Raw genomic sequence first — 12,325 nt, 5'->3', positions numbered from 1 at the left:
TGTACAGTAAGTATAAGTCCATTTACCATTTACTTCTTTTTTCTTATTCCCTTTCAGCGCGGGGTACACTGAATTCAACATTTAAATCAGTGCATGTCGTTCCACGTCAGTAACATCTGTCACCAGATTATGTGATGTATCTGAGGAGCAAAGATGGTTTTGTCCTTTTTAGTCCTTTTGAATTCTTCTTTACACCTTTCCTTGAACTCATGGGAAAATAGGTGAGTAGGTGATGTGATTTGTGACATTGTACGACAAACCCTTTCATGGACTATGAATTGTATACTGTCAATTCATCTCAAGCACATAGAAGAGCTCTGTGACATAGGTATGTGGTGAACAATGGTGAATTGCATAATATATAGCGATACGACCACGAAAGCTCTCTACTGGCTTAAATAACCTTCTGGTTAAGTTTGCTGGAAAGTTGAACAGCTTCTGAAACCCTGAAATCACAGTTGTTGGAATTGGCAGAACACATTTTTGTAACTTTGGGAAATAGATAATCTAACATTGGCACCCAATGGCTGGTCTGATTTGCTACTATCTGCAGTTTTAGCACTGTGGACATATGGCAGCAGATTTATCTGTGACTTATTTCTATAACAGATCATTGGCTAAGTCTAGTTCGCAAGGCTACTGAAAAATACCTACAGGTTTCACATGAGCCCTACTTCATAGCAATTCCCACAAGTATCCTACATTGGTTTTATTGACAAAATTGTTTGACAGAACTGGGATAAAAAGAACCCAAAGTAATACAATACAATTAATACTTGGTCAAAGTGCATTGGTCTTTGGGTTTCAGTCATTATTCAACTTTTGGTAACACTTTACTTGACGCCTATCTCTATAACACATTATAACCATACTTATAATGAGTTATAATGCAGTTATAGCACTGTATACCTATAATTATAAACACTCATAAATGACCGTAATGCTTTATAACAATAAGCATAACACACTATAAAGCATTTTATCATGACTTATAAGGTCAGGTTTTATACGTTATAATTGTTAGTAACTCACTGACAATGACCACATCCATAATGCATTATTAATATTATTATAATGTGTTATAATTGTCTTATAAACGTGTATAACTATCATTATAAACACTCATAAATCACATAAGACTTTATAACAATAAGCATAACACATTATAGAGCATTATAACTCTATTATAATACTAACTTTTTGACTGACACCTGAACAGGATGTATAATGTTACTGTAAAGCTGAGGAGTCACATGTTTTAGTTTATATTTATTTACATCTTGGCAAATTGTCAACCATTAAAACATGATGAATTAGCTATGAGCGGTCCCTGTTCCTGTGCCACTGGGTTAGTTTGATACTGGGGGAACTTTAAAATGTGATTATCCTCAGTATCCTTCAGCAGGATCTGGGGCTATAGGAGAAAAATCTCATAAAATGATTCCTAAGCAGATTTAAAGACGTTTATTCACAACGGACATCGGATGTACTGATATCCTGGGGAGGTGTAAATCACACAAGATCTAAAAAAAATATGTGCAGCACGTCTGTGTGTGTTCAGAAGGCTTTGAGAAGGAAAAAATACTGAAAAGAGCTGAATCAGAGTTAAACTACACAATCAAACTTGGTGTTGTGTTGTTTGAAAGATCCCATGTAAATACTGGGTAGATTAATAAAACGTGGTGAGCAGGAGCAGGAGGAGGAGGAGGGGGGGGTTCGGCCTCACAGAGAAGCCACGGTGATGATGATGAACTGTGGAGCCTGAAGACTTGTTGTCCTCGACAACACACAACAGTAAAAAGGCAATTTAAAGCAAAGAGAGTCATTTCGCAGCAGAGACTGTCTGGGTGAACGAGCAGAGTGTGTGTGTGTGTGTGTGTGTGTGTGAGTGTGTGTGTGTGGGTTCTGGAGAAGACATGGAGCTTCTTGTTTTGTTCCCAGACTGACTCTGAAACAGTTGTAGGCTTATAAGGTTTATAAGGTTCTGCTACTCAGTACATTTCCTCACTAAGTCTTCATTCTTCTAATTTGATGTTTGGATGTCTTCTCTATCTTTTTTTCAGCCAATCAGAGAGCTCGTTACATCCCCTAGCCAACTGGGATTGCTTAGTTTGGTTTTACAGGCCCAATGTGTCACAGAGAAGCTAACAAGAGAAGCTCACTGTCTTTTGTAAATGCTTCGTTAAAAACTTTAATTAAAGCAGAAGTAAGTGATATATTTGTGTTAATATAAGTCTTAAATAGTTATATCTTCCAACAGCAATCACTTACATAGAGTGTTTGGTCTGAAACACGGGTCTGTCAGTCCCTCTGCTCTGCTCTGAGTCGAGGAGAAAACATTTATCGTATCCTACAGTTTTTATCCAATGAGGAGAGAGAACGGCATGCAGGGCTGTGTGTGCAGCCAAGGGACGCCGTGAATGTGGCGACGTAGGGACGAGGACTGTTATGGTGCGTTCAAGGAAACTCGTAACTCGTGTTTTTCCGACCTGTGAAGTCGTACCAGTTCGATCTGGTACGAGTTCACGGGTCAGAAGTTACGAGTGGCCGTTATAGTGACTTTCACAGGTAAAACAGGTCGGAAAAACACGAGTGGGTTGCCTGGAACGCTACAAAGTCGTAAGTTGTGACTTGAAGCTGTAATTTACGATTTCAAAAGCCTGCCTGGAACGCAGCATTAGCCAAAACGACCGGATCGCTTACTTCTGCTTTAAAGACAGTATTAAATATGCTAGGTTCGACCATACTGTTGGCAGCTAGTAAGAAATGTGTCACTAGGAAATGGTTAAAAGTGGAACCTCCCACCATCAACGAATGGATTGAAATTGTTTATGAGATTTATGTTATGGAGAAAATTTATTTTTCCCTCAAAGTTGAGAAAGAGAATTTTTATAGGATCTGGACCAAATGGACTGAGTATGTAAAACCAATCAGATCTGATTGTATCTGACTATACTTGTGCTTTGTGTGAACCTACCCTCTTTTATTTTTATTTTTTTGTGTGTGGTGTATTGATTACATGTAGGGGTGCGCTCCCCGGTTTTGTTATTTTTGTGTTATTGCTTCCACCTGGAATGGTTTGGGTCCGTGGGAGAAAGCTCCAGAAGGGCAGTATGTATGTACAACATCATTGTATCCTTGACAAACTGAGTTACTGTATGTGTGAAGTGGTGTATGTGATGGAGGTCTGCCTTTCTGAATAAAAAGAGAATTTCAAAAAGAAAAAAATGCTAGGTTCATGTGTTTTGTCTCCATACTGAAGAGTCACATTTTGAACTTTTGAGCTTATGATCAGTATAAAAATCTTTAAATTCTTTAACTGTTTACTCATTGAACATTCAAAAACAAATTAAGGATCTACATGCCAAGGACATTTTTACAGCCGCTAAATAAATAAGTGTTTGTTTGTTTTTTCACATTTAAAAATGATTTGCAGTTTATGTTCATATTCACAAGAGGAGAGGAAAATTAATAGTTAGAAATCCGTCCATCCATCTCTGCTCTGACATTGAGAAATAATGATTCATCCATCCAGGCTCCGCTTGCACCGGTTCAATATGCATTTGAAGTTTGTATGAAAACTATTTCACCTTGTCTGTGAACATTTTGTCAGAGCTGCTATTTATTTCACAGTGAAACACAATGGGCACAAAGAGAATCAAATTGCTTTTTGTGAAAGGAGTTATTCTGCTCATCCACACTATATGACAATATGGGAAAAGCTGAGCTCCGAGACATGCATTGTGTGTAAACTTTTTTTTTTTCTTCTTTTTGAGTAATTATATGTCCAAGGCTGTTTAACAATATCCACTAAAACCATGTAATTCATCCTGAGTCAATACAAAACACCTTGTTATTGCACAAAAGTTGCCATAAGGACAAAATCAACAGAGAAAGTGGTTTTCATTAAACACCACTACACAATAAAAAGTCTTTCTGAAGTGCTTTCATAACACCTTTATGCGTATACGACATATTTCACATGCTGTCATGTTGCAATTTTAAAAAAAAACTGCATTTTACCAATTTCGCAAAATGGATAAAACAGTAAAAGCTGAAATTTCACATTGATAAAAACACCCGGTCAGAAATTAAATATGTAATTTAGCTCAGGTTGCTCTTGAGCATCTTCATTCGGGGTCGTGTCCTTCAGAGGAGTCGGTGACGATGACGATGGCTCTACAGAGGATTTTGGTTTTGCGTCACCAGCCAGTGTCCCTGCTCTTATAGTGTTGTGTCACTGAGCGTGGCTCCTGTTGCCTTGACAACACATAACTTTTTTTTTTTTCCCCTCTTTCCTAAAGCCTGAGGCGTTCGTTCAGGCCCCATGGTGTCAACAGTTACACATTTAGCTGTACATCCGTTATGCCGTTAGAAGTGTAATCCAGTGAATGGGCCACCGTGGTTGCCCAGGAGACGAAGGAGGAGGAGGAGACACTTTGTTGTGACGCTGTGACGCAATCAGTCTGAAGGATTTTGCCCCTCTCCCCCCAAACTGGGACACAGCTTATATAAGGTCTCACAGCTGACAATGCAAATCAAGAGTAAACACAGAGGAGCTGCCAGTGGAGCTCAGAGGGTTGAAGAAGGACACCGAGAAGATCACAAGCCTCCATTTCTCTGATATGAAGAAGAAGTCTGAAAGAACCAAAGATCTCTAACTGGCTGGTGAGAGAGGAGTCCAAGAACCTGATGGTGACTCGAACATGAAGGTAAAAGTACAAATACCATTACTGAAAATGTCTTTGGTAAAAGTTAAAGTCACCCATAAGAAAATCATTTGAGTAAAAGTCTAAAAGTAGCTCACATTAAATGTACTTAAAGGGATAGTTCAACATTTTGGCAAATTGGCCCATTGCCATAATCCCTATAGTCATAGCAGTAGGTTCGTTACCTTTAATTGTCGGTGCAAGCTATTTTTAGAACGGCGGAGCAGAGCCGCGAGCTGCTCAGAGCTACGCTACGGAGGCTAATGGGATTTCTTGGTTTCCCTCATCAAACTCATCAAATACACAATCCAACAACTCCAAAATGCTCTGGTGGACAAGTTGTGACCTGCACATTCACAGAACGTTACCAGACAGAGTTGTTTTAGAGGTAAATTCATGCAAAACAGCTGATGCGCGTTCCTGTCAAGGGCAGTTTTTCAGCAAGCAGTTTCTGCATTTACCTCTAAAACAACTCTGTCTCGTAACGTTCCTCTAATCTTCGCGAGAGTATCGTACATTGTTGTTCTTCTCGTCCTCTCGGACACGCCCATTCCAGATAATCCTTTGGTAATTATTCATATTTCTATTTTAATTTGGAACGAGTAACGAGGTGGCAAACGCCAAAGCAAAGGAGTAAAAGTATATTTTTTAACTTTTAAATGTAGTAGAGTAAAAGTGAAAGTCCTCATTTAAAAAAAAAACTCAAGTAAAGTACAGAAAAAACTACTCAAGTAGTGTAACGAAGTACATCTACGTCATTACTATCCACCTCTGCCGTTTGATGAAGTGAACCAGATAATATCTTCAACCCATTGGCAGGTTCATGATGTTCTCCTGTAGCCTGGAGCACCTATAATAAAATACGATGTTCCCTTTCTACAAATTGCTTTTCCCTTGAACTTTAATTGACTTCCTCTGTGCTTCGAGCTTAATTTTGAGTCCTTCCTCATGAGATTATCAATATCTTTCCAGATCAATTAACTGTTGCCTTTTGTTGTCTTCAATATATAATAATGAGATTTTGCTAATTGTGGCTTCTGTCAGTGTCTCCTAGTTTTAATGGCCTGCTTTCATCAACATTTCATCAGCTTCCACAGACTTTTCATCAAACCAGGCTTAATTATTTTTCTTTGAATATATTTTATCTGAACTTACATTAAATCATCATCTTGTTCCACTGTCAAATTCTTTTTTAAGGATCTGTGTTGTTTCGCTGTAGCCTATTTCTAAATCTAGTGGGTTTTCTCACACCTGGGGTTGAGTTATGATCTGATGAGTCAGTGTGAGCCGTATCTTTTAGGTATTCTTTTTGGTTTTTCTGCTAAATAACAGATCAATTTGTTCACTGGAGCTCTTTAGCAGTCCTGTTTGTTCTTAGAGGGATTACTCAGATCTGAGATTCATCCACTCCAACCACTGTTTGATAGGCCAAAGATTATTTGAATCTCGACACGTCTGACCTATGATATAGATACACAGATATAGATTTTCATTTCGGACCAGATACCTCTGTAGATGTCTAAATCTTGGCTGAATCTCAATGTGACACAGACATGAAAAAAAACTAGAGGGACAAGAGACGAGGTAGCTGATCGCTCTTTGTTGAAAGGTTTCTGATGTTGTAATGTCCACCGAAAAGTCTCCTCAGATTCAGCTCGAGGTCCCATGGGACTTTCACATGATTGACAGTTTAGAAAGTTTTGAAACAACCTCTGCCTCACTCCACTGATCTGAGCTTCATGGCGTCTGAGTGTCCAGACGAAGCTTCTGCTCAGTGACAGTTTGTAAAGAAGCAGCTAAAGGCGTCTGAGACTGAGAGAAACTCATGTCTCTGGTCTGATGAAACCAAGACTGAACCGTTTCGGTTTTGGTTCTGGATGAAACCCGACACCAGAGCAACCACATCCCAACGGTGGAACAGGGTGGAGGCAACAACATCATGATCCTTAATGATGACCTGGTCTGGAGTTCAAGACTTCAGACTGGACCAAAGGTTGTCACACCGACAAGGCTTGAACCCCGTCTCTGCAGAGACCTGAAAATATCTGTCCACCAACGTCCTCATCAAACCTGAGAAGAACTGTAGAGAAGAACGTCGCCAAATCAAGATGTGAACTGGTTGTAGAGACGGACTCAATAAGACTAAAGACTTTAACCTCTGCAAAAGGCCTTCCAAAGTTAAGTGTTCAAATACATGATGTAAGATTTCAGTTTTTCCTTTCTAATAAATTTGCAGAACTGCTTTTTTTGTTTCTTCATTATGTCATAAAGTGCTGAAATTGAAGGCGTTACCTGACGACCTTCAGAACAAAGGTGTTACCTCCACCTAGGGTTAAAAACTCGGGACTCTCACACCAGCCAATCCCAACCCAGCTTTTAGAACTGAAGAAGCCTTTTGGACGAATGGGGAAATGTTTGTCAAGAACCAAAAGAAGACTAGTTGCCTTCAATTTCAGCACTTAATGACTAAGACGAAATGAATGACTGAGAACCTCTTGTCATTATGAGGAACTGAATGTAGGGATCCGAGGACTTTCTTAAAGTTTAACTAGGAATAATATGAGAAAACCAGATCATTTCGTCAACTCCTTGTTAAAACCCTGGAAACACTGTGCTGTAATCATGATGCTGTAATGAGACTGAAGGGTGACTTGTTTTTGTTAAAGACAGATGATTTGAGTTGATTTCCCGTTTGTGATAACACGGTTGCCTAGCAAAGCAAATGTTCAAAGTGGACACTTCCATTAAGGCTCCCAGACCAACAAGCATCACAATCTTACCCACTTTAACTCTGTCGTCTCTGCTGATTTTACTTGTTTCCTGACATTATCATTTCATGTTCATTATTCTGGACTCCTAAAATAACATTTTTTTCTGAGATTTACTTTTTTTTAAAGCTTTTGTCTTGGAGTCATTTGTAAAGAGGATAATAGTGGAGTCAGCTTTGATTCTACGCTCATCAAAACTTACAAGCAAAGGTGCTTTAAAATGACTCTGTTCATCATTCATGAGACAGAATAGATAGTTTGTATTGAAAGCTGAGTGAGGAGGATCTGTTCAGTGTAAGAAGGACGACACAGCGTCCTTCATAGTTTCATGCAGTGTTGCTAATGGTGGATTTAAATGTAATTTTACCGTCTCCCCTATCTTAATGAGGGATTACAGTACTCTTAACTCCCCATCTGCAATTTGTATTTTGGTTTTGGTAATGCAGCCTCTTGTGGGATTTATCATTAAAATATTTTTGCAAATGTGAAAATTAAAGTCATAAAAGGTGAATTTTCAGAGCTAGTATCTTAAATATTCTGTAATTTTGGGAATTTAGTTCAAGTAGTTGTCTCAATGCCAGTTGTGTTGTGTTTATCATGCAAACGATTTTCAGTGAAGGTTTCTCTTTGAATAACTTCATGTTATTCCTGCAAACACAACCGTATGTGATGAAAACTGTGATTATTTGACAAATTTTCCTTTCATTTATTTCTTAGAAAAATGTGTTTGTACTCATTAATGTTCATCAGCAACAGAAACGTCATGTCTTAATATCTCAGCTCGGGAACAAAGTCGTATCCTTCAGCCCACCACATTTTTGGTACGACTGCGAATGACTGAACGCTTTCTGAAGCATTTACATTCTGCTGGCTCACGGATCTCTATTCTCCCCCCATGTCTGCTCTGTTCTCATCAAAGCTGCTGTCAACAAGCAGCATCTGGCTACCTTCCCAGATCAGGACGGTGGGACTGAGCAGCGCTGACGGACGTGTCAGCGCAGAACCGGCCGCCGTCAGAAAGAAAAATGAAAGATTTTCTTTATAGCGTAATGAAAAATTTCCTCAGACTCGTATCCATTCTGATTTACTGAACAGGCTTTTGAATTAATTCCTCCTAAAGCCCCACTGAGCTGTAATTTGACGTCTCTTTTATTGGATCAAATTCATGAATATATTTTTTGGGGGGGGACACACATCCTGAGGACACGCTGCATCTTTGCCAGGAGAAAGCTTCAATCTGAGTTTTTCAGTGTGCTCCACATTAAAATCTGTCTGAGGCTGTGAACACTTAAGACTTTTTAAAACTGCAGCCTGGATCCCCAAAGAGGATCAAATGAGTCATTTTCATGACCATCTCTCTCCCCCCTCCGAAAATCAAAGAGGGAAGAGTTCTGACAGAACAAATCTAACTTTCTGTGTTTGGATTAAACTTTGTTAAAAATGTGTTGAGGACAAATTCAAAGCTCAGTAGCAAACAACACTTTTATTGCAATTTAATCCTTGTGTCTACAGATCTGAATCTAGGTGGGAGAGCTGGAGAGTAACCTTCGCTAACATTAGCTAAACAGCATTAGCGAGTCCTACATATGGAGCGCTAAAGCAGGTTGATAGCACAATTACCAAGTTAAAGCAGTAAAAGACAGATCAATCCAGGTTTGACCGGCCTTTAAAACGTCTGATGTGGATAAAAATGAACACCAAGACTGCGGTCTTCTGTCAGCAACAGTAAAGTACATTGGCAGAGCTGTATAAAAAAAAGTATTACCAAAGAATATGAATGCAAAAACCTCAGCACAATGGAAAAAAATCACAAAGAAGGGAATGAAAATGGATGCTGACAATGTTTGAAGGGAATTAAGTATGAGGGGATTCAATTAAAGCAGAAGTAAGCGGAATATTTGTGTTAATATAAGTCTTAAATAGTTATATCTTCCGACAGCAATCACTTATATAGAGTGTTTGGTCCGAAACACGGGTCTGTCAGTCACTCTGCTCTGCTGTAAGCCAAGGAGAAAACTTCTTGTATACTTCCTTGTATCCTACAACCTTTATCCAATGAGGAGAGACAACGGCATAAAGGGGCAGTCCTCTCTGTGTGTGCAGCCAAGGGATGCACGTGAATGTGGTGACGTAGGGACGAGGACCAATAGATCCATGACGAGGGCGGGGACTGCTAACTCCATCGGCTGACAAAAAGTTAGCCAAAACGACCGGATCGCTTACTTCTGCTTTAATTTGAAGAAAATAGCGCAAAGTGGAATTTTCGCTAGCTAACTTGTCCATCGTCTCCATTAATTGACTCAAGTTAGCTAAAGGAGCTAGCGTTAACGCTGACGTCACTCCACAACTACCTTCATTAACCTAATGTGAGATGGCACAGTACACAAATATGTAACCATGTAGACCAGGGGTCATCAACTATATTTGTTGAAGGGCCAGAATCTTTCTCAGCAGACACCTTAGGGGCCGAACATTCAAATAGGCCAAGATTGAAATTAAATTCACCTTTTTGCCTAATAATTTAGTTGTTTATATTTTATTTTACCTGTAAGCTCATAATAATTTTCATTTATACACATCTTTGGTGTTTGGTATGATATAAAATGAAAAATCTTGACAGCTGACTTTCAGATAGGCTACATGCTGGAGCTTTACACTGCTGACTTGCCCTGTGATTTTCAGCCTAAATATGAAAGGAGGTCTGACAATCGGTTCTGATTGATACAAGTCAGTAGTCCTGAAATGCTTGTTTCTCTTCTGTAATTCTACATCTGGGAGGCGACGTTTTGTCCACACACAGAGCTCAGTGGGAAACAGTAGGAGAGACACAGGCCGAGGGGGAACCGGGACACAACACCAGAGAGAGAAGCAGGTCCGTGCAGCTGTGTGCCGCGGACGTACAGAAAAAAAAAACAACCGAGTGGCATCAAACACGCGGCGCTACCGCATCGTTTTTGTTTTGAGAGGGTGCATGGCGCGCATCTACACTGAATGGGTTTGAGTGCGCAAAAGACGCTACATCTGAACGGCCCGCTGTGCACACCCGGCTGGTTTAACCAAGGCGGCGGCCAAAATCACCCAGGCAGCTCGCCTCTGCAGACAGACAGGGAAAACCCTGCAGTCCAGCTCCCTAAACTTTCATGCACGGTGCTTTGGGTACCGGCGCGTTTCCTAATCCCAGTGCACACACAAACACGTTGAGCGTGTCTCCGTTTCCCAGCGCATTGACTTACAGGCACACAGAGCCCGAGAAATATAATACTTGTAAACTTTTAGAACTCAGTCGCGGGCCGGATTGGAAGGTTCGGCGGGCCGGATTCGGCCCGCGGGCCGCCAGTTGATGATCACTGATGTAGACAATGAAGAACATGGCTCATTCCTCACAGTCACATAGTCATTAGAGTTAAAGTTAGCTAGCCCAAATTTCACTTCATGTTCATTCGTTGAATGGCCACCGTATAATAAGAGATAAATCAGCATTCATGCTTGATCCAAGTGAAATGAGAATTTATCCGTCAAAAACCCAAGTCTACATGATAATGTTTCCCCTTTTTCCTGTTCCAGCTACACTTAGTTCGGTAATGAAAGAGTGAGCCACGGCCCTGAAATAAGTTTTAAAAACACACAGTATGTCTACGAGCAGCAAAACTATGGGTGTGCCCGACTGCTCCTTGGCACAGCCGATCAAAATCCTTTTATTTCTTCTTCTTCTTAGCATTGCTTAATATGTGGTTTGCACGTTATTCTGTGTCTAGAGTTGTTGTTGTTGAGATCAGGTCAGGAGTTTTTGGCGCCGGCTCCTCGGCCCACCATGGTTCTGTTTGGCTGTCATCTCCCAAACCTACGTTCACTTTGTCCCATGGCTCCGTCCACCCACTTACAGTTTATGTTTGAATCTTTAAACCGTTTACACAAAAAAAACTAAATAATAATCATGAAAATCAGTGTCTGAAAAGAAAAGAATTTAAAATCCCCAGCCCCAAAAAAATCTAAATAATAGTTGGGCGACTATCAGCAGTAACTCAGAGCCCAGTTTCAGAGAAAGAGCCGTAGGCAGGAGTCAACAGGAATCCAGTCTGAGTCTGTTCAGCGAGATAATATTGTGAATCGTGTCAGTGTGAAGCTCAGATCTACAGGAATTTATCACACAAAGATCCAGTGAAGGAGAAAAACCACTGAGTATTTACAGCTGTTCTGTCCAGGGCGAATTCTTCTCACACACTCTCTATAAAAGTCGCCGCTGGTTTTTCACCTCATGTCGGTTTTTTTTATAGAATTGAAGCTTCAGAAAAATCAGCTCAGACCATAAACCACCGCTGTCTAAATGAGAATATAACTGTGGTTCCAGGTTTATTATGACAAGACCGAACTTGAATTTGCACCTAGAAAGTATATTATCAATTGATACATCAAAAGGTTATACAACTACGTGATGAGAAAATGTGAAAATGTTATAGATATATAATAATATAGATATAGATGTTCTTCTCAAAAGAATCGCACAGATTACATGATTAAACTACAGAATCACAACCGACTTTCAAAATAAAAGCAAGAGTTGAGCTTTCAGCCTTTAAATTGATGTGACGCCCTTTGTATCCAGGCAACAATATGCAAATTAGATTGAGTAAATCTGTGGGAAGAGACTCATGATTCATGGATGCTGTGATCTTTTGATCAATCTACAATCCCTAGGCTTAATTAATCAATAACTGTTATTGGTATAATAGGAGGCAGAGAGTGTAGTTTGTATCTTCATCATGTAATAGAAGCTTTTAAATCTGTTTTTATCACACGTGACCTGTTACTTCCTGAATATTTAATACAACTCATTTCATTACATTAGTT

At 39.8% G+C, this 12,325-nt stretch overlaps 1 protein-coding gene across 1 annotated transcript in view; it reads right to left on the bottom strand.

Annotated features, from left to right (window-relative positions):
• The window catches only part of adam19a (ADAM metallopeptidase domain 19a), a 168,158-nt gene that overhangs the window by 51,658 nt on the left and 104,175 nt on the right, over positions 1-12,325 (bottom strand). The window lies entirely within an intron of this gene.

The sequence above is a fragment of the Trachurus japonicus genome, chromosome 18, assembly GCF_045865225.1.
Source record: "Trachurus japonicus isolate A0001 chromosome 18, Traja_1.0".
In the NCBI taxonomy this organism is placed as follows: domain Eukaryota; kingdom Metazoa; phylum Chordata; class Actinopteri; order Carangiformes; family Carangidae; genus Trachurus; species Trachurus japonicus.
The sequence above is the reverse complement of the archived record's forward strand: the minus strand, read 5'-3'. Positions and strand labels throughout refer to the sequence as shown.